Source organism: Hyla sarda, chromosome 2 (genome assembly GCF_029499605.1).
Source record: "Hyla sarda isolate aHylSar1 chromosome 2, aHylSar1.hap1, whole genome shotgun sequence".
Lineage (NCBI taxonomy): Eukaryota > Metazoa > Chordata > Amphibia > Anura > Hylidae > Hyla > Hyla sarda.
Genome location: NC_079190.1, coordinates 475,744,128 through 475,762,009, shown reverse-complemented (window position 1 = coordinate 475,762,009; position 17,882 = coordinate 475,744,128).

The following is a 17,882-nucleotide window of genomic DNA, read 5'->3' as shown; positions in this document are numbered from 1 at the left end:
TCATCACCGCTTGTCAATGTCTGATACAGTGGTCTTATGCGGACCACCAGAGGTTTCAAAACTACAACTCCCCGCAAGCCCGGGCAGCCATCGGCTGTCCGGGCTTGCTGGGAGTTGTAGTTTTGAAACCTCAGGAGGTCCGCAGGTTGAAGACCACTGCGGCCTTCAATATCATCTAGCCCCCCCTCTCACCCCCTTTAGTTCTGTACTCACATCCGCTCGGCGGGACGGTGCTCCGCTGGTCCGGTGCTGCAGAACTGTCCGGTGGGGAGGTCGTCCGGTGGGATAGTGGTTCCGGGCTGCCATCTTCACCGGGGGGGGGGGGGGGGCCTCTTCTCCGCGCTTCGGGCCCGAAATAGAGGCGTTGCCTTGATGACGACGCAGACGGACGTTGGTAATGAACGCCCCCCTGCGTTGTCGTCAAGGCAATGTGACTATTCCGGGCCCGAAGCGCAGAGAAGAGGCCCCCACGGTGAAGATGTCAGCCCGGAACCACTATCCCACCGGACGACCTCCCACTGCACAGTCCTGCAGCACCGGACCAGCGGAGCACCGTCCCGCCGAGCGGAGGTGAGTACAGAACTAAAGGGGGTGAGAGGGGGGGCTGGATGATGTCGAAGGCCGCAGTGGTCTTCAACCTGCGGACCTTCAGAGGTTTCAAAACTACAACTCCCAGCAAGCCCGGACAGCCGATCCCCTTGTAATCATCCCCTTGTCATCATCCCCACCCCCTTCATCATCCCCTTGTCATCATCCCCTTTTCATAATCCCCACCCCCTTCATCATCCCCTTGTCATAATCCCACACACCCCCTTCATCATCCCCTTGTCCTCATCCCCTTGTCGTCATCCCCACTCCCTTCATCATCCCCTTGTCATAATCCCACACCCCCCTTCATCATCCCCTTGTCATCATCCCCACCCCCTTCATCATCCCCGTGTCATAATCCCACACCCCCTTCATCATCCCCTTGTCATCATCCCCTTGTCATCATCCCCACTCCCTTCATCATCCCCTTTTCATAATCCCACACCCCCCTTCATCATCCCCTTGTCATCATCCCACACCCCCCCCTTTATCATCCCCTTGTCATCATCCCCTTGTCATCAGCCCCCCCCCCACCTTCATCATCACCGCTTGTCAATGTCTGATACAGTGGTCTTCTGCGGACCTCCAGAGGTTTCAAAACTACAACTCCCAGCAAGCCCGGGCAGCCATCGGCTGTCCGGGCTTGCTGGGAGTTGTAGTTTTGAAACCTCTGGAGGTCCGCAGGTTGAAGACCACTGCGGCCTTCAATATCATCTAGCCCCCCCTCTCACCCCCTTTAGTTCTGTACTCACATCCGCTCGGCGGGACGGTGCTCCGCTGGTCCGGTGCTGCAGTACTGTCCGGTGGGGAGGTCGTCCGGTGGGATAGTGGTTCCGGGCTGCCATCTTCACCGGGGGGGCCTCTTCTCCGCGCTTCGGGCCCGAAATAGAGGCGTTGCCTTGCCTTGCCTTGAGATGGCAGCCCGGAACCACTATCCCACCGGACGACCTCCCACCGCACAGTCCTTCAGCACCGGACCAGCGGAGCACCGTCCCGCCGAGCGGAGGTGAGTACAGAACTAAAGGGGGTGAGGGGGGGGCTGGATGATGTTAAAGGCCGCAGTGGTCTTTAACCTGCGGACCTTCAGAGGTTTCAAAACTACAACTCCCAGCACGCCCGGACAGCCGATGGCTGCCCTGGCTTACTGGGAGTTGTAGTTTTGAAACATCTGGAGGTCCGCAGGCTGAAGACCACTGAGGGCGGAGAGGTCACTCGAATATAAGCCGAGGGGGGTGTTTTCAGCACGAAAAATCGTGCTGAAAAACTCGGCTTATACTCAAGTATATACGGTATGTATGTTTTTTTTTTACCCTTTTTACCACTTTTTTTTTTCCTCTAAATGTACTAACTCATTTTTTGTCTTCTCATTTCAGATCCGTGTATCTTGTGGATTACTTTAGATTCAGGGGAGTGCAGTGATTAGCATTTTTTTGGTTTAATGTTAATAAAATGGTTAATGAGGACTTTTGGGGGAGTGTTTTTTTGGAATACATTTTTTTTAAATGTGATGTTTTTTTTTAAAATATACTTGGCAGGCTTAGTAGTGGAAGCAGTATTATAGACAGAGTCCATTATTAAGCTGAGGCTTAGCATTAGCCCCCAAAACAGCTAGCGCTAACCCCCAATTATTTCCCCGGTACCCACCACCACAGGGGTGCTGGGAGGAGGCGGTACCACCAGGCCCAGAGCCTCAAATATGGCGCTCCTGGGCCTAGGCGGTAACAGGCTGGTGTTATTTAGGCTTGGGAGGGCCAATAACAATGGTCCTTGCCCACCCTGGTAACATCAGGCTGTTGCTGCTTGGTTGGTATTTGGATAAAAATAGGGGGAACCTTATCTTTGTTTTGCATGAATAATTATTAAAAAAAAAAAACGCATAGGGTTCCCCCTATTTTTATTTTCAGCCAAATACCAACCAAGCAGACACAGCCTGATGATACCAGGGTGGGCGAGGACCATTGTTACTGGCCCTCCCCAGCCTAATTAATGCCAGCCCGTTACCGCCTAGGCCCAGGAGCGCCATATTTGATGCTCCGGGCCTATTGGCACCGGCTCTTCCCGGTACCCCTGTGGCGGTGGGTACTGGGGTAATAATTGGAGGTTAGCGCTAGCTGTGTTGGGGGCTAACACTAAGCATAGGCTTAGTAATGGATTCCGTCTATTAGACAGCTTCCACTACTAAGCCTTTCAAGTAATTTAAAAAAAAACACGTTTCAAAAAAATGTATTCCAAAAAAACACTCTCATTAACATTAAACAGGTTTAACCCCTTCAGGACCAAGCCCATTTTGGCCTTAAGGACCAGAGCGTTTTTTGCACATCTGACCACTGTCACTTTAAACATTAATAACTCTGGAATGCTTTTAGTTATCATTCTGATTCCGAGATTGTTTTTCGTGACATATTCTACTTTAACATGGTGGTAAATTTTTGTGGTAACTTGCATCCTTTCCTTGTGAAAAATCCTAAAATTTGATGAAAAATTTGAAAATTTTGCATTTTTCTAACTTTGAAGCTCTCTGCTTGCAAGGAAAATGTATATTACAAATAAAAAAAAATTTTTATTCACATATACAATATGTCTACTTTAAGTCTGCATCATAAAAGTGACGAGTTTTTACATTTGGAAGACACCAGAGGGCTTCAAAGTTCAGCAGCAATTTTCCAATTTTTCACAAAATTTTCAAACTCACTATTTTTCAGGGACCAGTTCAGGTTTGAAGTGGATTTGAAGGGTCTTCATATTAGAAATACCCCACAAAAGACCCATTATAAAAACTGCACCCCCCAAAGTATTCAAAATGACATTCAGTCATCATTTTAACCCTTTAGGTGTTTCACAGGAATAGAAGCAAAGTGAAGGAGAAAATTCACAATCTTCATTTTTTACACTCGCATGTTCTTGTAGACCCAATTTTTGAATTTTTACAAGGGGTAAAAGGAGAAAATGTATACTTATATTTGTAGCCCGATTTCTCTCGAGTAAGCACATACCTCATATGTCTATGTAAAGTGTTCGGCGGGCGCAGTAGAGGGCTCAGAAGGGAAAGAGCGATAAGGGAATTTTGGAGGGTAAGTTTTTCTGAAATGGTTTTTGGGGGGCATGTTGCATTTAGGAAGCCCCTATGGTGCCAGAACAGCAAAAAACCCTCACATGGCATACCATTTTGGAAACTAGACCCCTTGAGGAACATAACAAGGAATAAGGTGAGCCTTAATACCCCACAGGTGTTTCACGACTTTTGCATATGTAAATTTTTTTTTAGATTTTTCACTAAAATGTGTTTCCCCCCAAATTTCACATTTTTCCAAGGGTTAATAGCAGGAAATACCCCCCAATATTTGTAACCCCTTCTCTTCTGAGTATGGAGGTACCCCATAAGTTGACTTGAAGTGCACTATGGGCGAACTACAATGCTCAGAAGAGAAGGAGTCATATTTGGCTTTTTGAGAGCAAATTTTGCTCGGGGGGCATGTCGCATTTAGGAAGCCCCTATGGTGCCAGAACAGCAAAAAAAAAAAAAAAAACACATGGCATACCATTTTGGAAACTAGACCCCTTGAGGATTGTAATAAGGAATAAAGTGAGCCTTATTACCCCACAGGTGTTTCACGACTTTTGCATATGTAAAAAAAATATATATAATTTTTCCACTAAAATGTGTGTTTCCCCCCAAATTTCACATTTTTGCAAGGGTTAATAGCAGGAAATACTCCCCAATATTTGTAACCCCTTCTCTTCTGATTATGGAGGTACACCATAAGTTGAACTGAAGTGCACTATGGGCGAACTACAATGCTCAGAAGAGAAGGAGCCATATTTGGCTTTTTGAGAGCAAATTTTGCTCGGGGGGCATATCGCATTTAGGAAGCCCCTCTGGTGCCAGAACAGCAAAAAAAAACCACATGGCATACCATTTTGGAAACGAGACCCCTTGAGGAACGTAACAAGGGGTACAGTGAGCATTTGCCCCCCACTGGTGTGTGACAGATCTTTGTAACAGTGGGCTGTACAAGTTTTCATTTTCACGGACCACTGTTCCCCACAAAAGACCCATTATAAAAACTGCACCCCCCAAAGTATTCAAAATGACATTCAGTCATCATTTTAACCCTTTAGGTGTTTCACAGGAATAGAAGCAAAGTGAAGGAGAAAATTCACAATCTTCATTTTTTACACTCGCATGTTCTTGTAGACCCAATTTTTGAATTTTTACAAGGGGTAAAAGGAGAAAATGTATACTTATATTTGTAGCCCGATTTCTCTCGAGTAAGCACATACCTCATATGTCTATGTAAAGTGTTCGGCGGGCGCAGTAGAGGGCTCAGAAGGGAAAGAGCGATAAGGGAATTTTGGAGGGTAAGTTTTTCTGAAATGGTTTTTGGGGGGCATGTTGCATTTAGGAAGCCCCTATGGTGCCAGAACAGCAAAAAACCCTCACATGGCATACCATTTTGGAAACTAGACCCCTTGAGGAACATAACAAGGAATAAGGTGAGCCTTAATACCCCACAGGTGTTTCACGACTTTTGCATATGTAAATTTTTTTTTAGATTTTTCACTAAAATGTGTGTTTCCCCCCAAATTTCACATTTTTCCAAGGGTTAATAGCAGGAAATACCCCCCAATATTTGTAACCCCTTCTCTTCTGAGTATGGAGGTACCCCATAAGTTGACCTGAAGTGCACTATGGGCGAACTACAATGCTCAGAAGAGAAGGAGTCATATTTGGCTTTTTGAGAGCAAATTTTGCTCGGGGGGCATGTCGCATTTAGGAAGCCCCTATGGTGCCAGAACAGCAAAAAAAAAAAAAAAACACATGGCATACCATTTTGGAAACTAGACCCCTTGAGGATTGTAATAAGGAATAAAGTGAGCCTTATTACCCCACAGGTGTTTCACGACTTTTGCATATGTAAAAAAAATATATATAATTTTTCCACTAAAATGTGTGTTTCCCCCCAAATTTCACATTTTTGCAAGGGTTAATAGCAGGAAATACTCCCCAATATTTGTAACCCCTTCTCTTCTGATTATGGAGGTACACCATAAGTTGAACTGAAGTGCACTATGGGCGAACTACAATGCTCAGAAGAGAAGGAGCCATATTTGGCTTTTTGAGAGCAAATTTTGCTCGGGGGGCATATCGCATTTAGGAAGCCCCTCTGGTGCCAGAACAGCAAAAAAAAAACACATGGCATACCATTTTGGAAAAGAGACCCCTTGAGGAACGTAACAAGGGGTACAGTGAGCATTTGCCCCCCACTGGTGTCTGACAGATCTTTGTAACAGTGGGCTGTACAAGTTTTCATTTTCACGGACCACTGTTCCAAAGATCCGTCAGACACCTGTGGGGGGGGGTAAATTCTCACTGCACCCCTCATTACATTTCGTGAGGGGTGTCGTTTCCGAAATGGGATCACATGTGGGGTTTTGTTTTTTTTGCGTTTGTCAAAACCGCTGTAACAATCAGCCACCCCTGTGCAAATCACCTCAAATGTACATGGTGCGCTCTCTCTTCTGGGCCTTGTTGTGCGCCCCCAGAGCACTTTGCGCTCACATATGGGGTATCTCTGTAGTCAGGAGAAATTGCGTTACAAATTTTGGGGGGCTTTTTTCCCTTTTACCTCTTCTGAAAATGTATAGGGCAACATCAGCATGTTAGTGTAAAAAATCAAAAATTTTTACACTAACATTCTGGTGTAGACCCCAACATTTCCTTTTCATGAAGGGTTAAAGAAGAAAAAGCCCCCCAAACCTTGTAACGCAATTTCTCCCGAGTACGGCGATACCCCATATGTCGCCCTAAACTGTTGCCTTGAAATACGACAGGGCTCCAAAGTGAGAGCGCCGTGCGCATTTGAGGCCTAAATTAGGGATTTGCATAGGGGTGGACATAGGGGTATTCTACGCCAGTGATTCCCAAAAAGGGTGCCTCCAGCTGTTGCAAAACTCCCAGCATGCGTGGACAGTCAACGGCTGTCCGGCAATACTGGGAGTTGTTGTTTTTCAACAGCTGGAGGCTCTGCTTTTGAAACAGTGGCGTACCAGACGTTCTTATTGGGGGAGGGGGGCTGTGTAGGGGTATGTGTATATGTAGTGTTTTTAACTTTTAATTTTATTTTGTGTTAGTGTAGTGTAGTGTAGTGTTTTTAGGGTACAGTCACATGCGCGGGGGATTACAGCGAGTTTCCCGGCGCAAAATTTGCTGCATCTCAAGATGCGAGAAACCCACTGTAAAGGCCTCGCCCATGTGAATGTACCCTGTACATTCACAGGGGGGGGGGGGGGGGGGGGGGGGTGCACCAGCTGTTGCAAAACCACAACTCCCAGCATGCATGGTCTGTTAGTGCATGCTGGGAGTTATAGTTTTGCAATAGCTGGAGGCACACAGGTTAGGAAACACTGAGTTAGAAACAGACAATGTTTCCCAACCAGTGTGTCTCCAGTTGTTGCAAAACTACAACTCCCAGCATGCCCAGACAGCTGAAGGGCATGCTGGGAGTTGTAGTTCGGCAACATCTGAAGGGCTAGATGTTGCTGAACTAAAACTCCCAGCATGCCTGGACAGTCAGTGCATACTGGGAGTTGTAGTTTTGCAACAGCTGGAAGAGCACAGATTGGAGACCATTATACAATGGTCTCCAAACTGGGGCCCTCCAGATGTTGCAAAACTACAACTCCCAGCATGCCCAGACAGCCAAAGGCTGTCTAGGCATGCTGGGAGTTGTAGTTTTCAGACTCCTAGAAGCAGCAGTGAAGATCTTCACTGCTGCTTCTGAGGACCATATACTTACCTGCCGGTCCCGTCGCTGCTTGTCCACGTGGCCGGTCCTGCCGCTGCTCCTCGGTCCCGCCAGGTAAGGCCGCCGGTCCCCTGATGTTCCCCCCCTATGCCGCAGGTCCCCGCGAGCCCCCGCAGCCATCGTCCCCCGTTCTGCCCGACTTCCATGGGCGGGCAGTGCGGGGGATCTGAACTTTCACCCCAGATCACTGTGATTGGTCCACAGGGACCAATCACAGTGATCGCTGACCAGGACCATCAATGGATGGTCCTGGGGGTGAAGCAGAAGTTGTCCCCTGCTGGAAACAGCGGGACTTCTGCCAGTTAACTCGTGCGATGCTGCGCATCGCCGGGTTAACTGAATGTCATTTATAAACGCCGGGATGCGCGAACGCACTGCACAACCCGGCGTTTATATATGACATTCTGCGGGAAGGGGTTAAAAAAGACGCTGGTCATTGAAGCAGTCCACCAAATCCGAAGTAGTCCACAGGATACATGGATCTGAAATGAGGAGAAAAAAAGAAAAATAGGTTAATACATTTATTGTCACCCGTCCGCGCCTGACTACAACTCCCAGCATGCCCTTACAGTAAGAGCATGCTGGGAGTTGTAGGGGGGGTGACAATCTCCCGCACCACATGACTACAACTCACAGCATGCCCTTACAGTAAGGATATGCTGGGAGTTGTAGTCATGTGATGCGGGAGATTGTTACCCCCACGCACACACTACAACTCCCAACATATCGTTATTGTAAGGACATGCTGGGAGTTGTATTTGTGCCGCAGAGGGCAGGTGACAGGCTTGTCACCTGCCCCCCTACAACTCCCAGCATGCCCTTACAGTAAGGATATGCTGGGAGTTGTAGTGTGTGTGTGTGTGGAGGGGGGGGTGCGGGGGTAACCATCTCCCGCACCACATGACTACAACTCCCAGCATATCCTTACTGTAAGGGCATGCTGGGAGTTTTAGGGGGGCAGGTGAAAAGCCTGTCACCTGCCACACAACTACAACTCCCTGTCACGATGCCGGCTGGCAGGAAGTGGATCCTCTGTGCCAGAGAGGGATGGCGAGGACCGCGCTAGTGGACCGGTTCTAAGCCACTACAGGTTTTCACCAGAGCCCGCCGCAAAGCGGGATGGTCTTGCTGCGGCGGTAGTGACCAGGTCGTATCCACTAGCAACGGCTCACCTCTCTGACTGCTGAAGATAGGCGAGGTACAAGGGAGTAGGCAGAAGCAAAGTCGGACGTAGCAGAAGGTCGGGGGCAGGCGGCAAGGTTCGTAGTCAGGGGAGATAGCAGAAGTTCTGGTACACAGGCTTTAAACACACAAAACGCTTTCACTAGGCACAAGGGCAACAAGATCCGGCAAGGAAGTGCATGGGAGGAGGTTAGATATAGTCAGGGACCAGGTGGAAGCCAATTAAGCTAATTGGGCCAGGCACCAATCATTGGTGCACTGGCCCTTTAAGTCTCAGGGAGCTGGCGCGCGCGCGCCCTAGAGAGCGGAGCCGCGCGCGCCAGCACATGACAGCAGGGGACGGGAACGGGTAAGTGACCTGGGATGCGATTCGCGAGCGGGCGCGTCCCGCTGTGCGAATCGCATCCCCAACGGCCATGACAGAGCAGCGCTCCCGGTCAGCGGGACTGACCGGGGAGCTGCAGGGAGAAAGACGCCGTGAGCGCTCCGGGGAGGAGCGGGGGCCCGGAGCGCTAGGCGTAACAGTACCCCCCCCCTTAGGTCTCCCCTTCTCTTTGTCCGGTAACTGCCTCCCCTGGGATGAGGACACCGGGAAAGGATGGAGGGATTCCTCAACGGCAGGCAGAACAGCAGGAGTAGGAATGGGGAGAGAGGGCAGAGGGCGAGACCTGGCACGGGGCAGTGTGACACCAGGACGAGGGCCATGAGGGGACACAGAGGCTTGCCTCATGGGACTGGGAGGGGGGGAGAGGCATTTCCTGTGGCAGGCAGAGTCCTTAATGACCTTAGGGGGACCGGATACAGGAGGAACCACAGGGTCACGGCAGGGAGTACTGGGAACCGGTTGAAGGCAGTCCTTGGAACAAGAGGGACCCCAACTCTTGATCTCCCCAGTGGACCAATCCAGGGTTGGGGAATGGTGTTGAAGCCAGGGTAGTCCAAGGAGAACTTCAGAAGTGCAATTAGGAAGGACAAAAAATACAATTTCCTCGTGATGAGGTCCGATGCACATTAGGAGGGGCTCCGTGCGGTAACGCACGGTGCAATCCAACCTGGCTCCGTTGACCGCGGAAATGTGGAGTGGCTTGACAAGACGGGTCACCGGAATGCGGAATTTATTCACTAAGGACTCCCGAATAAAATTCCCAGAAGCTCCAGAGTCCAGGCAGGCCACGGCTGAGAGGGGAGAGCTGGCTGAAGTAGAAATCCGAACAGGCACCGTGAGACGTGGAGAAGCCGACTTAGCATCAAGAGACGCCACACCCACGAGAGCTGGGTGCGAGCGTGCGTTTCCCAGACGTGGAGGACGGATTGGGCAATCCACCAAAAAATGTTCAGTACTGGCACAGTACAGACAAAGATTCTCTTCCTTACGGCGATTCCTCTCTTCCAGGGTCAGGCGAGACCGATCCACTTGCATGGCCTCCTCGGCGGGAGGCCTAGGCGCAGATTGCAGTGGAGACTGTGGGAGAGGTGTCCAGAGATCTAAGTCTCTTTCCTGGCGGAGCTCTTGATGCCTCTCAGAAAAACGCATGTCAATGCGAGTGGCTAGATGAATGAGTTCATGCAGGTTAGCAGGAGTCTCTCGTGCGGCCAGAACATCTTTAATGTTGCTGGATAGGCCTTTTTTAAAGGTCGCGCAGAGAGCCTCATTATTCCAGGATAGTTCAGAAGCAAGAGTACGGAATTGTATGGCGTACTCGCCAACGGAGGAATTACCCTGGACCAGGTTCAGCAGGGCAGTCTCAGCAGAAGAGGCTCGGGCAGGTTCCTCAAAGACACTTCGAATTTCCGAGAAGAAGGAGTGTACAGAGGCAGTGACGGGGTCATTGCGGTCCCAGAGCGGTGTGGCCCATGACAGGGCTTTTCCAGACAGAAGGCTGACTACGAAAGCCACCTTAGACCTTTCAGTAGGAAACTGGTCCGACATCATCTCCAAGTGCAGGGAACAATGCGAAAGAAAGCCACGGCAAAACTTAGAGTCCCCATTAAATTTGTCCGGCAAGGACAGGCGGAGGCTAGGAGTGGCCACTCGCTGCGGAAGGGGTGCAGGAGCTGGCGGAGGAGATGGTTGTTGCTGCTGTAGCTGTGACTGTACTTGCTGTAGTTGTGACTGGAGTTGCTGTGTCATGGTGGTCAAGTACGACAGCTGGTGATCTTGTTGGGCGATCTGACGAGCTTGCTGGGCGACCAGCGTAGGGAGGTCAGCGACAACTGGCAGAGGAACTTCAGCGGGATCCATGGCCGGATCTACTGTCACGATGCCGGCTGGCAGGAAGTGGATCCTCTGTGCCAGAGAGGGATGGCGAGGACCGCGCTAGTGGACCGGTTCTAAGCCACTACAGGTTTTCACCAGAGCCCGCCGCAAAGCGGGATGGTCTTGCTGCGGCGGTAGTGACCAGGTCGTATCCACTAGCAACGGCTCACCTCTCTGACTGCTGAAGATAGGCGAGGTACAAGGGAGTAGGCAGAAGCAAAGTCGGACGTAGCAGAAGGTCGGGGGCAGGCGGCAAGGTTCGTAGTCAGGGGAGATAGCAGAAGTTCTGGTACACAGGCTTTAAACACACAAAACGCTTTCACTAGGCACAAGGGCAACAAGATCCGGCAAGGAAGTGCATGGGAGGAGGTTAGATATAGTCAGGGACCAGGTGGAAGCCAATTAAGCTAATTGGGCCAGGCACCAATCATTGGTGCACTGGCCCTTTAAGGCTCAGGGAGCTGGCGCGCGCGCGCCCTAGAGAGCGGAGCCGCGCGCGCCAGCACATGACAGCAGGGGACGGGAACGGGTAAGTGACCTGGGATGCGATTCGCGAGCGGGCGCGTCCCGCTGTGCGAATCGCATCCCCAACGGCCATGACAGAGCAGCGCTCCCGGTCAGCGGGACTGACCGGGGAGCTGCAGGGAGAAAGACGCCGTGAGCGCTCCGGGGAGGAGCGGGGGCCCGGAGCGCTAGGCGTAACACTCCCAGCATGTCCTTACAGTAAGGGCATGCTGGGAGTTGTAGTCATGTGGTGTGGGAGATTGTCACCCCCCCCCCCTACAACTCCCAGCATGCTCTTACTGTAAGGGTATGCTGGGAGTTGTAGTTTTGCGGCAGGGGGGCAGGTGACAAGCTTGTCAACCCCCCCACGCACACAACTCTCCCAGCATGCCCTTCCTGTAAGGACATGCTGGGAGTTGTAGTCGTGCCAGCCAGAGAAGCGGGTGGTAATGCGCTCCGCTCCTTGGCTGCAGTGATCAGAGAATCACTGTAATTTCATATTTCCTGTCATCACGTGACAAGGGACCCAGCGGGAAATTTGAAATTACACCAAACTCTGCGGCGCTGTAGTAAGGAGCCCGGGCTGACATAACACTGCAGCCGCCCGGGACTCCCTCAGCCAGGCAGGGAGATGTGCAGAAGCCGTCCCTGCCATCTCTCGGTGTGTACCGCAGTGCTGAGGGATGACAGGGACGGCACCTACACATCTCCCTGACGGCTGTGGGAGTCCCGTGGGGGGCAGCTGAGTTATGTCAGCCCGGGCTCCTTACCAGGCGCTGCGGAAATAAAAGTTGACGGAGCCCGGGCGGCTGAAGTGAGGTTAGCCCAGGCACCTTACCACGGTGCCGCAGGATATCTTAGGAGCCCGGGAGGGTGCAGACTGATGCCAGCCCGGGCTCCTTTTAACATCTAGCGGAGCCGCGGAGCTTTTAGTCCCTAATGTAATATCAAATTTCCCGTGATTGGCTGCTCGGTCCTGGCCAATTACGGGACCCAGCGGGAAATATGAAATTACATTAAGGGAAATAGAAACTCCACTGCGCCGAGGTTTGTTAAAAGGAGCCCAGGCTGGAATCAGTCTTCAGCCGCCCGGGTTCCTCCGATTCTATCCCCGCTACCCTAATACAATGATGGGGATGGGGACACTGCTTTATATAACCCCCACCCCCCTTGTCTTCCACCCGCCCGCGCCGCACATTGTCCGCCCGCTACAATACTACAACTCCCAGCATGCCCTCACTGTATGGACATGCTGGGAGTTGTAGTCTTGCAACAGGTAGCAGACAGATGGGAGATGTGCAGCGCAGGCGGGTGGGAAACAAGGGGGGGATGTCATTATGTTAGGGTAGCGGGGTTAGAATCAGACAGAGCTGGGCGGCTGCAGAGTGATGCCAGCCCGGGCTCCTTTGTACAGTTGCAATATATTTCCCGCTGGAGCTGTGATCACGGCTGCCAGCGGGAAATATAAAATTTGCTCTCAAAAGCCGTTTTGTGTGCCAGCTCCGAGCTGGCTTATATTTATGCAGTTTTTGAGGGCTTGCGACTTTTTATGCGACTTTCGCACTTGATAAATCACTGACCATTGCAAAGTAAAAAATAAAATTTACTTTCGTACGCTTTTATGTAGCTTTTTGCTTACAGCCAAAAGTCGCACAAAAAATTGCTTAAGTGCTAATGCGACTTTTTCTGCGACTTTTGTAAGCAAAAAAAGAGCTCTAAATCCCTTGATAAATGTCCCCCATTGTATTTGTGAATCAATATATAATTTGGAATGTCCATTTTCCTTACAGGCAGAAAAATGCAAAATTTTCTATATTTTGGGATTTTTCAACAAGAAAAGATTCAAGTAACGTCAAAAATTACCACTATGTTAAAGTAGAATATGTCACGAAAAAACAATCTCAGAATCAGAATGAAAAGTAAAAGCATCTCAGAGTTATTCATATATAAAGTGACAGTGGTCAGATTTGCAAAAATTTTATTTTATTTAAAAAAAAAAATTTTTTTTGTAAAATGGGAAAAGAGGGGGAATTCATTTTTTTAAACATATTTGGTAGAATAGTCTGAATGACTAAAATATAACGTTAATGACTCCATACGGTGAACGACATAAAACATAAAAATAACAAAGTCCAATGCTGAATTGTGATCACATCCCGGAAAAAAAAAAAAAAGGAATAAAAATTCATCAAAAATCACATATACACAAATGTCGTACCGATGAAAACAACAAATCACAGATTAAGTGCCCATACAAGCATAACCATATGAATAAAACATGTCCAGGGATTAACCCCTTGGGTACGGAGGGTTTTCCCGTTCTTGCACTTTAGTTTTTTCCTCCTTACCTTTTAACCCCTTCCCGCAGAATGTCATATATAAAAATAACTGGCAGAAGTCCCGCTGTTTCCAGCAGGGGACAACTTCTGCTTCACCCCCAGGACCATCCATTGATGGTCCTGGTCAGCGATCACTGTGATTGTTCCCTGTGGACCAATCACAGTGATCTGGGGTGAAAGTTCAGATCCCCGCACTGCCCGCCCCTGGAAGTCGGGCAGAACGGGGGACGAAGGCTGCAGGGGCTCGCGGGGACCTGCGGCATTCGGGGGGAACACGTGGGGACCGGCGGACTTACCTGATCCAGCGGCGGGACCGAGGAGCAGCGCGGGACCGGCCACGTGGACGAGCAGCGACAGGTAAGTATGTGGTCCTCAGAGGCAGCAGTGAAGATCTTCACTGCTGCTTCTAAGAGTCTGAAAACTACAACTCCCAGCATGCCTAGACAGCCTTTGGCTGTCTGGACATGCTGGGAGTTGTAGTTTTGCAACAACTGGAGACACACTGGTTGGGAGACATTGTCTGTTTCTAACTCAGTGTTTCCTAACCTGTGTGCCTCCAGCTGTTGCAAAACTATAACTCCAAGCATGCACTAACAGACCATGCATGCTGGGAGTTGTGGTTTTGCAACAGCTGGTGCACCCCCCCCCCCCTGTGAATGTACAGGGTACATTCACATGGGCGAGGCTTTTACAGTGGGTTTCTCGCATCTTGAGATGCAGCAAATTTTGCGCTGGGAAACTCGCTGTAATCCCCCGCCCATGTGACTGTACCCTAAAAACACTACACTACACTAACACAAAATAAAATAAAATAAAAAGTTAAAAACACTACATATACACATACCCCTACACAGCCCCCCTCCCCCAATAAGAACGTCCGGTACACCACTGTTTCCAAAGCAGAGCCTCCAGCTGTTGAAAAACAACAACTCCCAGTATTGCCGGACAACCGTTGACTGTCCACGCATGCTGGGAGTTTTGCAACAGCTGGAGGCACCCTGTTTGGGAATCACTGGCGTAGAATACCCCTATGTCCACCCCTATGCAAATCCCTAATTTAGGCCTCAAATGCGCACGGCGCTCTCACTTTGGAGCCCTGTCGTATTTCAAGACAACAGTTTAGGGCGACATATGGGGTATCGCCGTACTCGGGAGAAATTGCGTTACAAGGTTTGGGGGGCTTTTTCTTCTTTAACCCTTCATGAAAAGGAAATGTTGGGGTCTACACCAGAATGTTAGTGTAAAACAAATTACATTTTTTACACTAACATGCTGATGTTGCCCTATACTTTACATTTTCACAAGAGTTAAAGGGAAAAAAGCCCCCCAAAATTTGTAACGCAATTTCTCCCGACTACAGAGATACCCCATATGTGAGCGCAAAGTGCTCTGGGGGCGCACAACAAGACCCAGAAGGGAGAGTGCGCCATGTACATTTGAGGTGATTTGCACAGGGGTGGCTGATTGTTACAGCGGTTTTGACAAACGCAAAAAAAAAAAAACCCCACATGTGACCCCATTTCGGAAACGACACCCCTCACGGAATGTAATGAGGGGTGCAGTGAGAATTTACCCCCCACAGGTGTCTGACGGATCTTTGGAACAGTGGTCCGTGAAAATGAAAACTTGTACAGCCCACTGTTCCAAAGATCTGTCAGACACCAGTGGGGGGCAAATGCTCACTGTATCCCTTGTTACATTTCTCAAGGGGTCTCGTTTCCAAAATGGTATGCCATGTGGGGTTATTTTGCTGTTCTGGCACCATAGGGGCTTCCTAAATGCGATATGCCCCCCGAGCAAAATTTGCTCTCAAAAAGCCAAATATGACTCCTTCTCTTCTGAGCATTGTAGTTCGCCCATAGTGCACTTCAGGTCCACTTATGGGGTACCTTCATACTCAGAAGAGAAGGGGTTACAAATATTGGGGAGTATTTCCTGCTATTAACCCTTGCAAAAATGTGAAATTTGGGGGAAACACACATTTTAGTGGAATTTTTTTTTTTTTTTTTTTTACATATGCAAAAGTCGTGAAACACCTGTGGGGTAATAAGGCTCACTTTATTCCTTGTTACATTCCTCAAGGGGTCTAGTTTCCAAAATGGTATGCCATGTGTTTTTTTTTTTGCTGTTCTGGCACCATAGGGGCTTCCTAAATGCGACATGCCCCCCCGAGCAAAATTTGCTCTCAAAAAGCCAAATATGACTCCTTCTCTTCTGAGCATTGTAGTTTGCCCATAGTGCACTTCAGGTCAACTTATGGGGTACCTCCATACTCAGAAGAGAAGGGGTTACAAATATTGGGGGGTATTTCCTGCTATTAACCCTTGGGAAAATGTGAAATTTGGGGGGAAACACACATTTTAGTGAAAAAAAATATTTTTTTTTTTACATATGCCAAAGTCGTGAAACACCTGTGGGGTATTAAGGCTCACTTTATTCCTTGTTATGTTCCTCAAGGGGTCTAGTTTCCAAAATGGTATGCCATGTGAGGGTTTTTTGCTGTTCTGGCACCATAGGGGCTTCCTAAATGCAACATGCCCCCCAAAAACCATTTCAGAAAAACGTACTCTCCAAAATCCCCTTGTCGCTCTTTCCCTTCTGAGCCCTCTACTGCGCCCGCCGAACAATTTACATAGACATATGAGGTATGTGCTTACTCGAGAGAAATTGGGCTACAAATATAAGTATACATTTTCTCCTTTTACCCCTTGTAAAAATTCAAAAATTGGGTCTACAAGAACATGCGAGTGTAAAAAATGAAGATTGTGAATTTTCTCCTTCACTTTGCTTCTATTCCTGTGAAACACCTAAAGGGTTAAAATGATGACTGAATGTCATTTTGAATACTTTGGGGGGTGCAGTTTTTATAATGGGGTTTTTTGTGGGGTATTTCTAATATGAAGACCCTTCAAATCCACTTCGAACCTGAACTGGTCCCTGAAAAATAGTGAGTTTGAAAATTTTGTGAAAAATTGGAAAATTGCTGCTGAACTTTGAAGCCCTCTGGTGTCTTCCAAAAGTAAAAACTCGTCACTTTTATGATGCAAACATAAAGTAGACATATTGTATATGTGAATAAAAAATTTTTTTATTTGTAATATACATTTTCCTTACAAGCAGAGAGCTTCAAAGTTAGAAAAATGCAAAATTTTCAAATTTTACATCAAATTTTAGGATTTTTCACAAGGAAAGGATGCAAGTTACCACAAAAATTTACCACCATGTTAAAGTAGAATATGTCACGAAAAAACAATCTCGGAATCAGAATGATAACTAAAAGCATTCCAGAGTTATTAATGTTTAAAGTGACAGTGGTCAGATGTGCAAAAAACGCTCTGGTCCTTAAGGCCAAAATGGGCTTGGTCCTGAAGGGGTTAAAGATCACAACCCCACAAAATCCATATGATGGCTTATTTTTTGCACGTATACCATTGACTGTGCGGTTTAATGAACTATATATTTTTATAATTCTGACATTTCTGCATGCGTCGATACCATATATGTTTATTTACACAGTTTTTTGATTTTTTTTTTACGGAAAAAGGGGGGTGATTCAAGCTTTTTTCACTTTTTTTTTTCAATGTTATAGCTCCCATAGGGACCTATAACACTGCACACACTGATCTTTTACATTGATCAATGGTTTCTCATAGGAAACCATTGATCAATGATTCTGCCGCTTGACTGCTCATACCTGGATCTCAGGCACTGAGCAGTCATTTGGCGTTCGGACAGTGATCAAGTTGAACGCTGCATCTAAAGGGTTAATAGCGCGCGAAACCACGATCAGTGCTGCTCGCTATTAGCCTCGGCTCCCGGCTGTTGTTAGGGGCCTGGCCCGACCCGCTATGACGCTGGGCCACGGCGTGGCCCCGCATTATAGAAAGGTGGTGGGCGGAGGGCGTATAGGTATGCCCTCCGTCCCCAACAGGTTAAAGGAGATCTTTAGTGCTTATAACTTATACCCCAACCTAAGGATAGGGGATGAGTTATAAATCGCGGGGGGGTCCGGGCACTGGGGCCCCCCGCGATCTCCTGTATGGGGCCGTGGCAATGAACAGGAAAGGGGGCATTCTGTTCCCGCATGACGCGGCAGCCGGCACGCCCTTCCATGACTCCCATAGAAATACATGGAGGGGCGTGCCCGCTGCCGCGTCAAGCGGGGACGGAACGCCCCCTTTCCTGTACATAACTGTGGCCCCGTAC